Source organism: Pogona vitticeps, chromosome 2 (assembly GCF_051106095.1).
Source record: "Pogona vitticeps strain Pit_001003342236 chromosome 2, PviZW2.1, whole genome shotgun sequence".
Classification (NCBI taxonomy): Eukaryota; Metazoa; Chordata; class Lepidosauria; order Squamata; family Agamidae; genus Pogona; species Pogona vitticeps.
In genome coordinates this window covers 183,410,471-183,424,153 of record NC_135784.1, presented here as the reverse complement: position 1 = coordinate 183,424,153, position 13,683 = coordinate 183,410,471, and positions in this window count along the sequence as shown.

The window sequence follows — 13,683 nt, the reverse complement described above, 5'->3', positions numbered from 1 at the left end:
ATATATGGGGTAGATTTATTGAATTTGTGTTAATAAGAGGAAAAGGTAAAGTCTCAACACAAGGATCCATGCAGTTCTGGAAAGGAGGACAATGAGAAGAAGAACTCTCCAGAAGGTCCCAATGGTGGTGGGGAGCACAATTAATTTAGTTTGTATCTTGTATCTTGTATTTTGTATTTTATAAAATTAAAAGACCAAAAAAAGTAAAAGCAAATGGGGCGATGGTACCTCAGGCAACATCCACAGCAAGCAACACAGTCTCTCCTTCACTCTGTCAGTCTGCATTAATGTGGAAAGTTCTCAGGTCAGGCAAAAACAATTAACTCCTCTTGTAGAGCTTTACCAGGAAGAGAGACAGAACTCATTGGCCCTAAAGTGGCTCCTACTTCCAAATGAGATCCACTTCAGTTAAGACAATCACATTAACCCCATAATGGGTTGAATGTAGATCTTGCCATGGTACCATACCATACCTTTCCCCTGGTCTGATGTATTTTGCCACTCTATTACCACTACAAGTTGATGCCAGGTGACAAGACCATTGGCCATTTTGAGGCCTGATCACGTACTCATCAATACTGGCCGCATATACTTGTTGGTCTCAATAGATTTCACATTCAAACTCATCAGAACTGCAATGTTTATGAGGAGCCATGGCCTCTTAAGTCATCAGAACCCAGATCCTCTTATGCCACCTTGGCTGCAAAGTCACCAGACAGTGACATCACACCATGCTGACCTCTCATGCTTGGCTTCAAAGTCACAGTGGAAGAGGCACCATGCCAACTGCTCATGATTGGCATTGAAATAATCTCTGAGGAGGGTACACCATCATCTTCCCCTTCATATGACCACTCCAGTTCAATTTCAGGAGATAATCTCATGGAGGCACCTCACCAAAGTGACCACGCTCCATCCCAGTTGGCCTTCCGATCCCTGCTACCCACCTCTAAACAGTACCACAAATCTACCTACCAGGCTTCGCCACAGAGAAAAACTAAATGCACACCTTCTTCAGCTTTGATCCCAGCAATTCTAGTGACTTCCCACCAATGGCCTCTTATTTGGAATTGAGGTCCTCAATGCTACAACCAGCCACAGGAAAAGTACAAGGAGAACTTCAACATGCTTCCCAATCATCCAAGCAGTCTTAGAATTGAAGACCTCAGAACTGATCTTTGGCTTCAAACAAGGACTCTAGCACTCTGCCTGGATCATCTAAGTCACCGAGTGCCAAACATCAACACCACATTACAAAAGTGACACAGTATTGCAAACTTCTACTTTAAAAAAGGACACTGTAGATAATACTTATCATACTATCTTCATCCCAGTCCAAATATGCACAAAAAGAGACACTATTAGTTACAGCTCCATCAATTCCAAATCACCTGATAGTGAAATCTCCAATCACTCATCTTCCATCCCTGTGACAATTTCTGAGATGTACCCTGTTTGCCCCAAAATAAGCCCCAGTTAAGTGAAACCCTGCCCTCCACCATTGTGCAGCAACCAGAAGATGAGATTACTGCATTTGAATAAATGTAGATTGTTGTACATGAAAAATAAAAATAAAAACATCCCCTGAAAATAAGCCCTAATGCATTTTTGGAGCAAAAATTAATATAAGACCCTGTCTTTTTTTCAGGAAACACGGTATGTAGGTGACACTAACCTCCCAGGATTTCAGGACCTACTCTGATCTGGTCCTATGCAACTTGAAATCTGGCAACTGCCCCCATCCCCTTCAGACCCAGTCTATGATCATATCAATAAAAATGCCATATTGGCATCCTCCCCTCCCTTCTGGATCTTGTCAAGAAATCATGGCAGCTACCTTGATCCCAACATCAAAGCAAGTAGAGAATCTTTATAAGATTCATTAAACGGAAGCTTCCTTTCTCCTTAAACATCTTCAGGCCAATTCTATCATAGTTGAAGCGTCCTAGCCCAGAACCTGAGGGCACCAAAGAAAATACATATGATTGTCTGCAGAATCTACTCCCTGCTTCTCTGGGAATCAGAGTCACTAATTACAAAGTGGCTATGGGGGCATACCATACACACACACACAGAGAGAGAGAGAGAGAGATAGACAGACACACACACATACACATATATCTATAAAGGTGGCTAGATAGTTCAGTGGTTTATGTATCTGGCTGTGGAGCCAGAGTCAGGCGATTCGATTCTCCACTGTGCCTCCTGTGAATGGAGCCAGCTTCTCTCTCTCTCTCTCCTCTCTCTCTTCTCTCTCAATGTGTGTGTGTGTGTGTGTGTGTGTGTGTGTGTGTGTGTGTGTGTGTGTGTGTGTGTGTGTGTGTGTGTGTCAAGCTGCATGGTCCAAGGGCACCCCAGAGAAGGGAATTGCAAACTACTGAGTATTCTCTACTTGGAAAATCCTGAAAATGGTCACCATAAGACAGAATTGATGGAACATGATGATGATTATAATAATAATATACAATAAGACCATGGTATTCATGGGGGATCTGGTCCAAGCCCATTCCAGCCCTGTGAATGCTGAAAACTGCAGATAATAGCAAACACTATATATATAGCACTGTCTCAGGTTCCCTCTAGTGGCTTGTATCTGGTATCATGGATTTTTTAATTAAATATTTTTAATATTTTTAGACCGTGGATAAGTGCAACCATATATATATCTTCCAAAGGGATGGGTATCAGATAATCGCCATCAGAGAGAATGCCGACGGAGCCAACCATTCAATAGAGTGCAGCTCAATCACTTGAGGGTTAGGCCTCTACCTTTAGTTTGAGGTGATTTTCCTCAGGACCAATATTATATACAGAGGTTTCCTGAGGTTAACTGGTAAATGGAGCTCTCACACCTTCAGGATTACTGCCAGTTTTGCTGAGCAGAGGAGAGGCTTGCTGTGAATAAGGGAAAAGAAGGAGAACTACCCTGCAATGATAAATTACCTGGCACAGTCTGGGATTACAAGGAAGGAATGGGGAGTAGTTTTCACCTCCCTAATAATACCCTTGCTTATCTCTTCCGTGGGAGAGGTGAACCAAAGCCTGGCAGGAAATCTCCCCTCACCCATTCAGTGTTCTCGGCTTGTTCAGGGTTGAGATGAGATCTACCCTAAGCCCCAGCTTGCATAACAGAATTTATCTTTTAATTTATATGTTGATCTTTCCTTATAACTTGGAAGAGTTTAGTTACTTAGATTACTGTCTGAGAACTGTAATCCAAAAAAGCAACTTTTTCCAAGCTTTGAATTATTGATAAATGCCTTCTCTCCAACCTCTGCCACCACCAAGGTGTTGGCCTTTCTTGCATGGTCCATAGGCTGTTTCATTACAGTGGTGCCTCACTAGACGGTTACCCCGCTTGATGACGAAATCGCTTTACGATGGGTTTTTTTTGCTATAGCAATAGCAAAACGATGGTTCCAATGGGGCTTTTTGGCTCTACGACCACCCGCACCCGATTTAGAGCATTTCGGAGGCTTTTCCTGCACCATCAGAGGACTGGTGGAGGACCTCCAAAGCCGGCGATCGTGGCGAGGGGACCCCCCCGCCAGTCCTCGCATGATGCTTCCCCAGCTCCCTACCCCTTAAGTTCTTTTTAAAAAAATTCCCCTAGGAACGCATTAATTAACTTTCAATGCATTCCTATGGGAAATTTGGTTTCACAAGAAGATGTTTTCGCAAGACAGCAATTTCCGTGGAACGGATTAACATCGTCTTGCGAGACACCACTTATATAACTGATGGAGGTGTAGGTTAACTTTTAACCTCAATGTACTTCCTTGTAGTTTAAGGGCAGCTTCAGATGAGGTTGTTTTCAGGTGATGAGCTTCAGATCACAGTGGTTAAACTGCAATACTGCAGTGAAGACTCTGCTCACGTGATTTCAATCCTGGGCTCATGTAGCCACCTCAAAGTTGGCTCAGCCTTCTATCCTTCCAAGTTTGTTAAACTGAGTACTTAGCTCATGGGGGCCAGGAGCAGTGTGTAGCCTGTATAATTAAATTACAAACAGCTTAGAAAGTGCTTTAAGAACTATGAGGCAGTATATAAGCAGCACGCTTTATTTTGCTTTGTTCTGCCATAAGGTTTTTGTTTGTTTGTTTTGATACGTTGGGCTCTTAGGACCATTTTTACGTAACTTTGTTTACTCTTTGTTGGCAGGCCAGAGATACCCAGTTACTTTTCAAATTTTTTTCCTTGACAAAGAAGTTTGGTTTTTATTTTACAGACCAAACATGGCTTTAATGATGGGCCAAATGGGTGGGCACTTTTCCGATGCTGTTCCTTGCATTTGTTCCTCGTTTTCTCCTACCTGCTTTTCAATAATCTGTTAAGGCAGTGGTCCCCAGCCTTGGGCCTCCGGATGTTCTTGGACTTTAAGACCCAGAAATCCTGGCCAGCAGAGGTGGTGGTGAAGGCTTCTGGGAGTTGTAGTCCAAGAACACCGGGAGGCCCAAGGTTGGGGACCACTGTGTTAAGGCACTTCTAGGATATGAATGTACTTGTACTCAGTGATGGGGACTTGAGTCACAGGACTGGCTGTCCTTAAGTCAGACTTAAGTTGCTCTGGCGACTCGACTTGGACTCAACCAATTTTTTTTTCCAATTACTCAGACGTGACTCACGACTCAGAATCCACCCACCCCTCCCTTTTTTCCTTGGGGGGAAAAGCTTATTTTTTAAAATAAACTTTTTAAAAAACCTCAGACTCGGGACTTGGTACCAAAGACTTGGACTTGGGACTTAAACCCACCCAAAGACTTGCCAACATCCATGTTTGCACTAGTATAGAAATGAGGATGGAGGGGAATGAGAGATGAGCAGGAGTATTTGCATTTCTTCTCGTTCTTAAACTGTTTTTAACCGTAACTGCTGTCAAAAGAACAGAGCAACAACAACAACAAAAAGGACCCTCAGCGTTATGCGATTAGAGGAAGCAGTGGGTTATGTAGATCAGTGTGGAAACTTCAGGCCACCCATCAAATACAGGAAAATTGAAGTTCAAAGTAAACAATGATAGGTCAGAAGTCCAGACTACCGACCAAACAGACTGCAATCTCACTTCAGGCACAGTTTACACATCCTTCTAATCTTATATTTGTGCGAATTTTGTGTCATTCTTGAAACTGATTCATTTTTACCAGTCAGCATGAGGTACAGCTAAGCACACATTTTTCGCTATGTCCAGGATTTTATTTTATTTTATTTGCTCAGAAAGAATGTTATTTTAAACAAGGGCAGGAGGGTTATTTGGTTTTGCATCAGTTCTTATCTCGCTTTAAAAAATAATTTTACATTTGTGAATGTTTACGTCAGTGTAAATGGTGTCTCTGGGGGTTGTCTACCAGGATGAAAGGTTTCTTGACAGCTTAGAAAAGAACTCTCCCCTTTTTTAAAAAAATGCTTCTAATTTTTAGCATTACATGATTTTATTGATACACCATTTTAAAACTAAAGGAATTTAAATAAAAACATTAAGCTGGCTCCTGGTTTGTCTAGTCTAAGCTGCCAATCCTGCTTCAAGCAAGTGGTGTGCCTCTGGAGCCGATGGGCTGCCTCAAGGCTGTTGCTGCTGCTCTCTTCCCTACTCCATGCCAGGATTTTAAAGTCTGCTTGTGTACTGTAATCCCTTTTGCTGAGTGGCTCTCTCTGTGCTGAGAAGCATGCACCATGTGTGTGTGTGCCCACACACGCACTTGCATGTGGAAAGAAAAAGAAGGGGAAAGGAGGAAGGAACTTGAGAAAACTGTCAACTTTCTGACTATCTCTTGGCAAATCAGCTTTATTAAGGGAGGGGAATAAAAGGAAGAGAACCATGATGAAAACAGGCTATGCAAAAACATCCTGCCTGGGGACTGAAAAAATAAAAAGGGAGGGAGGAACATGTGCTTTTGGAAGAGCTGGGTCAAAAATGAACAAGGATTAAAAGTTTTCCCAAGAGGACACATACACTGTCCCAAAAACCATGTGACTTTAAACTGATTTCGGAAACCACCCCTCTCATGATCAATTTCCATAGTGTAACCGCACCCTTTCAGCTCACTTAGAAGAACTCCCATCCACTTCAGCAGGATTTTCTTTTAAACAGAGGTGTAGAAGACGCCTTTGTTGCTAGAAAATCAACCCTTGCTAGAACACAGAAAAAGTACCACCAGGCACTTGTGCCAAAAGCATTCTATTGAGATAGGGGAAGGAGCCCCTTAGATTAGGAAAGCATGAAAGATGAGGGGAGGTGGGTGAGGACAGGAGATTTAGAGGTAAAGGGGAAAAATTAAGCTGGGGAGTTGTTGAAGTCACATTGCATGTGAAGAATGAACTTAAAGCATTTTTTCAGTGAGGCAAATCACATCCTTTGTTGTTTAGTCGTTTAGTCGTGTCCGACTCTTCATGACCCCATAGACCAGAGCACGCCACATCCTACATCACATTTTATTAAGTAAAAATTATAGCTCCCCCCTTACATTTGAAAACGGCAGATCAACAACTCAGGAAGATCTCCCTCAGTTTCCCATTTGCAAAACCTTCTTATGACAAACTGCATTTTGAACTCATTCTTTTATTTGTAGGTCGCAAAAAGCCCTTTGATTATTTCTCTGCTCCATTTTTTGGGGCTATCATCTGAGATACAAAATGTTAATTATGGTTTAGCCTGGATTGTAGGAGTCATTAGTTGACTACTTTGGGACTCTTCATAGTCTTCCAGCTTGTCTTCAAATAGAAACAAGTCCGCACTGGCAAAATGGGGACAAGATTGCTGAGCCTTCTCACAGAGAGCATGCGAGGTGCAAGATATGGAAAGTGAGAAACCATATAGACCCTTAATGGTACAATCTAACCACATGGCTGTGATACTAGAGGGGCTTCATTAACGAAAATTTGACAGAATAGTGAGCATTGTTTCTTTCTCCTAGATACTTTCGATGAAATCTTACATCTATTCTGCAGTCAGCAATACATGGAGTAATATAACATGTAGTCCTCTGTGTGCCTATTAGGTGGATATGTCTATGTATCATCTCCCCGACCTCTCGCAAACTACAGGCTTAGGTTTTTCAGCTAAGATCATCTCCTAACCTGAATTGCTGTGGGGAATTTGAAAGCTTGTTTTCTCTGGCTACTTGGTGGCACTTTTGTTGTTCCTAGAATGCTATTTTCGACAGTTTATAATACAGTAGATGTTTAAATATAAATTAAAATGTAGAAGAAATAATCATGAAGCAACCACATGCAAAGAGAAATGGCGTGGGTGGGAGGGTGGGAGATTGCAAGAAAAGGAAAAGTCCTGCATAGTAATGTGTCATGGTATTCACAACAACATATGTCACTGCAAACATAAGGGCTTTAGAACAGTAATTCGAGAAGGAAATTCTTCATTTTATTTGCAGGTCAACTGCATATTTGCCTGTCAGCCAAGGGAATTCCCCTCTAATTTGTGTAAGTTTGCCTTCCTCACTACCCTCATTCCATCGGCTTTTCTCTGAAGGTCTTCCTGAGTTAGGTTTCATGGCAACCTAAACCTTAACTAAGATAAGTTAGCCTGAAACAATGGCAAGATTTATTTTTGCATAATCCTTTATGGATTTCTTCAGAACTGCACAGATTAAGGTATTACCTGTTCACTTAAGGAAGCTGGTTTGCAAATGGTCAAACATATATACATTGGAGGACATAGACTGAGCTACAGCTAGACATGGGTAGTTCTAAAGAAATTATTACATAAATAACTAAACTGTAGAGGAGATAAAGTCAGTAAAATGAGTTTTAATTTAATTTATTTAAGCATTAGGACCTGCCACTAACTTGAAAGGTGATGACTTGGAAACACTGATTCTTTAGGGAGGAGAAATAGTTTCCCCTTAAACTACAGGAACTTTGCTGTCATGTTTTTTTCTTTAAATTCTGTCACAAATTATTAGAGCCTATGGTACAATACCCTTTCTGTGCCTGTTTACAAAAACACAGACAAATTGGTCAAAGAGCACTGCCTAAAGCTGAGCTCTGAGCAATATGAAACAGGTCTGATTTAGAAATGTATTTCCTGATATCAGGAAGAGGCAGGGAGAAGAGGTTAATGTGCCTAGTTCATGATCCAGTTCCAGGAATACTCAAGAAAAACTCTATTGCAATCTTGTGAAAACTCCACAAACATGAGCAAGGACGGCCCAACTCCATAAACAGTTTAGTGTATGTGGTGTCATTCGTAAAGCACTGTGAAAACCGAAGTGCCTCCCTGGATCAATTATGGTGTAGAGATTTAATATTGGATAAATGATGATGATGATGATGATGATGATGATGATGATGAGCTATCAAGTTGATTTTGATTTATGGTGATCCCTTGCAGGGTTTTATAGGTAGAGAGTACTCTAAAGTGGTTTAACATTTCCGTCTTCGCTGAGTGGGGCACCCTAAGATCATACAGCTTCCCCAGGACTACACAGGCTGGCTCTTCTGTTATAAGTCATGGCTGGGAATTGAACTCCCAACCTTTGTCAAATCCCCACTCAGTCATGAATTGGAAGGCCAACATCTATGTTTAACAATAAACTATTATGAGAGTTGAAGGAGTCTTAGTGTTCTGGCCAAAGCCAGAACTCACGCTTACCCATGATTAGAAGAGGAAAACTGTTAAGTACAGGAGCTTTTCTTACCTTCCTGGAGTATACAAATTAATTGGACAGTTATTGTTTAGACCACAAGCACAGGATTCATTTGCAGTCTGATTTCACAAGGCAGAAAGATGGCATCAATCACCTCTCTGTCCTTTCAGCTCCTGTTTGTTTGTGGCCTTGGAAATTATATTTACACAAGGAAGAATGTGCTTATAGCTCAAAGACCTGTCACAAACTAAAACTAATCCTGCTGTCATAATGATATACAGTATGCTCTTAAGAAATACTGTCTTAGCAGAGGTCTAGATGGTAAATGACACCTGTAAAATTATCAAAAATATATAAAAGTACCTCTAACAAATGTTGGAAATGCAAATCCAAAGAAGGTAGTTTTTATCCTATGTGGCGGACTTGTAGGGAAGCTAAGAGCTTTTGGAAACTAGTCCATGAGTTTTTACAAAAATGTTATCCTATATGAAACTGAATTGTTTTTGTTGAATATAACACCAGACTCAATAGAAAAAGGAAAAAAAGATATTTGATCATATGTGTAACTACAGCAGGAAGAATTCTATATGCCAAATACTGGGGAAAAAGAGGAGACTCCCAACAACCCACAAGTTTACAGAAAAAATTATTGGAGCAAAATAGATGGATATTTTAACTGACATACTAAAAGACAAAGAAACTGCTGAGGCTAGAAAAAAATGGGAACCTTTATATAACTGGATGAGAGATGAGAACATGAATGGGTTAAAATTATGAGAAAGAATATATAATATAATTTTAGAATTTAAAGACAGAAAAAATGATCAGTGTGAAGTCAGCTTAGTAAGAAACATAACAACAAATGTAAGAATGATATATACTGTTCTATATCACATTCTGTATTTTTTTATTTACCCCAATACCCTGATACAATTCCCCTTCCCTATTATTTCCCCTTACCCAATGGAAAATGAATTTTTTTTAAAAAAAAAAGAACTGCTGTCTTTTAGTGAGGGGTTATCTGTAATGTCTCTTTAGTGCTCTTGGTCCCATTATCAGTCCAACCAACCTACCTGACATAGTTGTTATCGAGATGGTGGGGGGACTAGAAATGCTGCTTGAATATTTATTTATTTATTTATTTATTTATTTATTTATTTATTTATTTGATTTATATCCCGCCCATCTGGTATATTCTACCACTCTGAGCGGCTTGAACTCATGAAGAAAAGGCAAGCTGGAAGGGAATGTTAAAGGAAGCATCTTCTGCCTAGAAAAGTCACATATTTTGATTAAACTCCTAAAATCTAAAATACAAGAGTTATACTGTATATTTTACATTGTGTCTCCTCCGGGCCACGTTGGGGGATGCGGGCATGCAGGATGCTTGTGTGCAGGCAGGCATCCGTATGTGCAGGGGGCAAGTGGTGTGGTGTGGTGTGGTGTGGGGTGTGTGTGTGTGTGTGTGTGTGTGTGTGTGTGTGTGTGTGTGTGTGTGTGAGAGAGAGAGAAATATCTGTGTAGCCCTCAAGGTCAAAAGTTTGTAGACCCTGTGCTAGAATGATACTTTTAGTTCATGTACAACAATGCACCAGCCTTCCCTTCCATCTATGGTAGTGGAAGCAATCATGCAGAGCATCTCTGAGATAATGCGTTGCTGTTGCTGTTTGAAGTAGTAAAGGAACATACATACCATCAGTGTAGGAATTTGTGGTAATTGTGTCAGCAGAGTACAGAAGGCTCAAGACCTGGTTGTGGAGCTAGTGTGATGACATGGGACACTATGAATAGTCCCTCCCCCTTCCCTTGCAAACAAAGAAGAACAAAAAAACAAAACTATTTACTTGAAAAGTGGGAACGGGTTATAAGGAAGTGACCTAAAAGTAACAATCTACAAGTTGTATTTTTTTTATTTTTATTTTTATTTTTTTGTTTTTGTTTCAGGTGGTACCTTGGAGAAAAATTTCATGTATCTTGAAAACTCATACTATGTTGTGAACAGTAGCAGTTTCTATTAAAGCAAGGTGTTTTCAAAAGTACAAAAATAGTCGCTGACCAAATGAGGAGAGTGAGAAGATTGTGACAAAATGAGGAAGCTAAACTGAATGTTACATCTCCTCTGAGGTAATGTAGTGCTCCCTGAAATGTCTTTGAGGCCTCCTGCCTTTCCTGACCAAGTAGCTAGCTATTAATCACTGATCACACCCAGAACTATGGCATGAGCTTTTAAGTGAGCTTTGCTGAATGTTTCGCCAAGTAAATATGCAGACATGTTGAAATTTATTCTCTGGAGATTGTCCAGGCTCTACGTCTGCCCAAATGAGTTGCCAGGAAAACAAACCTCTTACTGGAAACCAGCTGATAACCATCATTTCCTGATTAACATTTATCAGTGCTCAGGGATAGATGTCATCTGTGCTTTATTGATTTTGTGTGTTTCATCAAAGAAGGGTCATTACAATTAATTTCACTTTTTTCCATCTTGCCTTGTTAACACACAACATAAAGAAGCTGCTAGAGCATGCCCGGAGATGCTGAATAGTAACCTATGAACAATTGCATGTCTCCTGTGTTGACCAACTTAGTGGAAAGGTCAACATATGTTTGGAGACATACATTTGACTGCTCACAATTTGGCAGTATTCTGTTCTAAAGTGCACTCCTAATTGTGCAATAGAGCAACTAATACAAGTGCCTCATCAGTTAGCAGCATCTTGCCATGGTGATTCACATAATTTAACATGCATATGTATCAACTGGGTTTTGGCTGATGATGCAAACACAGAGACCCTATTAAATGCAGTGTAACCTTTTGACTGGCTTAGATTAAATTATAAAGAGCGTAGCTTCACATCATCGTGAAAGATTTTGAGAGCAAATAAATGCAGAGTTCCTCTAGTGAGTCAGGAGAGAACTACAGCTGACATACCAATGTATGCACCACAACTTTGATGGCTATTTGCATTATGTTAAATTCAGGAAGGTGCAGTTTGGAGCAGAGAAGTGTCATAGGGGAGGAATGCCTAACCACAAGTGGATGCTTGTGTTGGCTCTTCCAGTCAGGGTGAACTGGGACATCTTCCTTTGCAGTCCTCATACCAGCAATGGAAACTCACTAGAGGTGTGAATGGATATTAGCTGCTAATACAGGGACAATTGCACTGCATTTGAAAAAAAGGTGCTCTTGCCCTCCCAAAAAACCTCTTCTACAACCAACCCATTTTAAGAAGCTTGAACTAATACAATAGCACATGATGGATAACATGAAATCTCCTTACCATTAATTGTTTACCCATGAAAAAGAAAAAAGGAAGATGCACAGAGCAGCAGTGGAGCAACACAGGCAAGCATACTGCGGGCACGGAAGTGATCTGAAGTGTCTGTGTTATTTCAGGAGACAAAGCAGAAGTACAGTATGTCTTTGTTAAGTGGACACTCAAAAAAAGAACCCACCAAGGACACCATGCAGTTGTGAAAGAAGAGGAAGGAAAAGAAGCAGAAATATAACCAGGCTTGGGGAAGGAACGCTTCTGCAGAACCTCCCGCAACATGCATGCATGAGGGGATGCTATAGAACTACCCACCCAACCCAGTAGCACAGAATGATTCACTGGACTGAATCCTGCTCATGCTTTTGCATTGTCGTTGTGCAGTGGTGTAAACTTTAATGGCTAATTGACACGTTGGCACTTGCATTCTTTGTCATACCCCAGCTTAAACAACTGATGAACAATGAGGAATGTAAGCGGCAACTTCTTAATTAGTAGCAATTAGTAGTCTCTGCAATGTATGCTGTTGCACCTATGCCAGGATAAACAGTTGGTGGATAGGTGCATACAGCCAAAAATCTTGCTGAACATATTGGCACAAAAAGACCCCCATTGCCTCTCAAGAGGAACAAAAAATGCACAAATTCGAAGGAAAAGTTGCAGTACAATGTGAGATAAAAAGAACATGGTATGGATGTTGGGGGGGGGACTAAATCAATGAGCAAGGAAAGCATGCCTTTGACTGTCACAAAAGAGACATATGAAAGATGCCTGAGTTGCAACGAAGATGTACCAAGTTGAAAGGTCTACAATCAATAAAAGACTATTTAATTGCAATCTAAAAAAGAAGGGATACCCCTAGTAAAAAACAAACAAACCCTGAGAGAAAAGTGGAGAGGAAAGAAAAGAAAAAGCAGTGTTTCAGTGGGTCTGATGGATTTGCCTTTCTCCCTACATCCTCTTTGCTGTAGCTAACAAGGAGGAGGCACCATGGAAGTGGTCTTTCAGAAGGACTTTCCACATAGCCCTGCATTCCACCATTCTTGTGATCTGGATTCATGCAGTGCTTAACTCCACCATTAACTTTTCTCCCAGTAGTCAGATGGGTTACGTGGCAGCAAGCAAATCCAGGGAAGTAAGAAGAAAATTAAATTTGGAAAGAGTCAACATTTCCCATCATCATTATTAGGATCATCACCAATCTTTTCCTCCTCTTCCTTCAGAAGTGTCAATAAGGAAGGAACATTTTCACCAAATATTTCAGATAAGAGTGTTCCCTTTAAAACTGCCTTGATAACTATTGTATGAATATTTCATCATGCATCACCTTAGAAGGAATGGGAAAACTTTCATGGTACCAAGATATTTTTCCAATTTTGTAGTTGTAACATAAAAAAAAAGTGAGACAAAATGTAGGCTTTCTGGCTTGAGGGGGCAAATCATACATTGAGATAAATTTATATTTCTTGCTGTTTCATTTTTCTCCAACAACACAGTTCTTTAGGCAAAATCAGAGAAAGCCAGAGTTTGCTTCCCACAGACCAATTAGTTTGCAAAATGTGGAGTGGGATAGAATCTTGACAGATAAATCTGGTTTTTCAATTTATTATTATCATTTCAGAGAGTTCTGCTTCTAATGATATTCTATCTTCTAGCTTGGGCCTAAAACTGTATCTTTGCTTCCCTTACTGTCCCTACCCTAAAAAAAAGTTCATATTATATAACTATTTTATTATACTCTAAAATTGCCTAGAGCTATCTCCTCCATGGAACTCTCTTTTTTCCTGAAATCTTTTTATTATGTCAATTTTGTG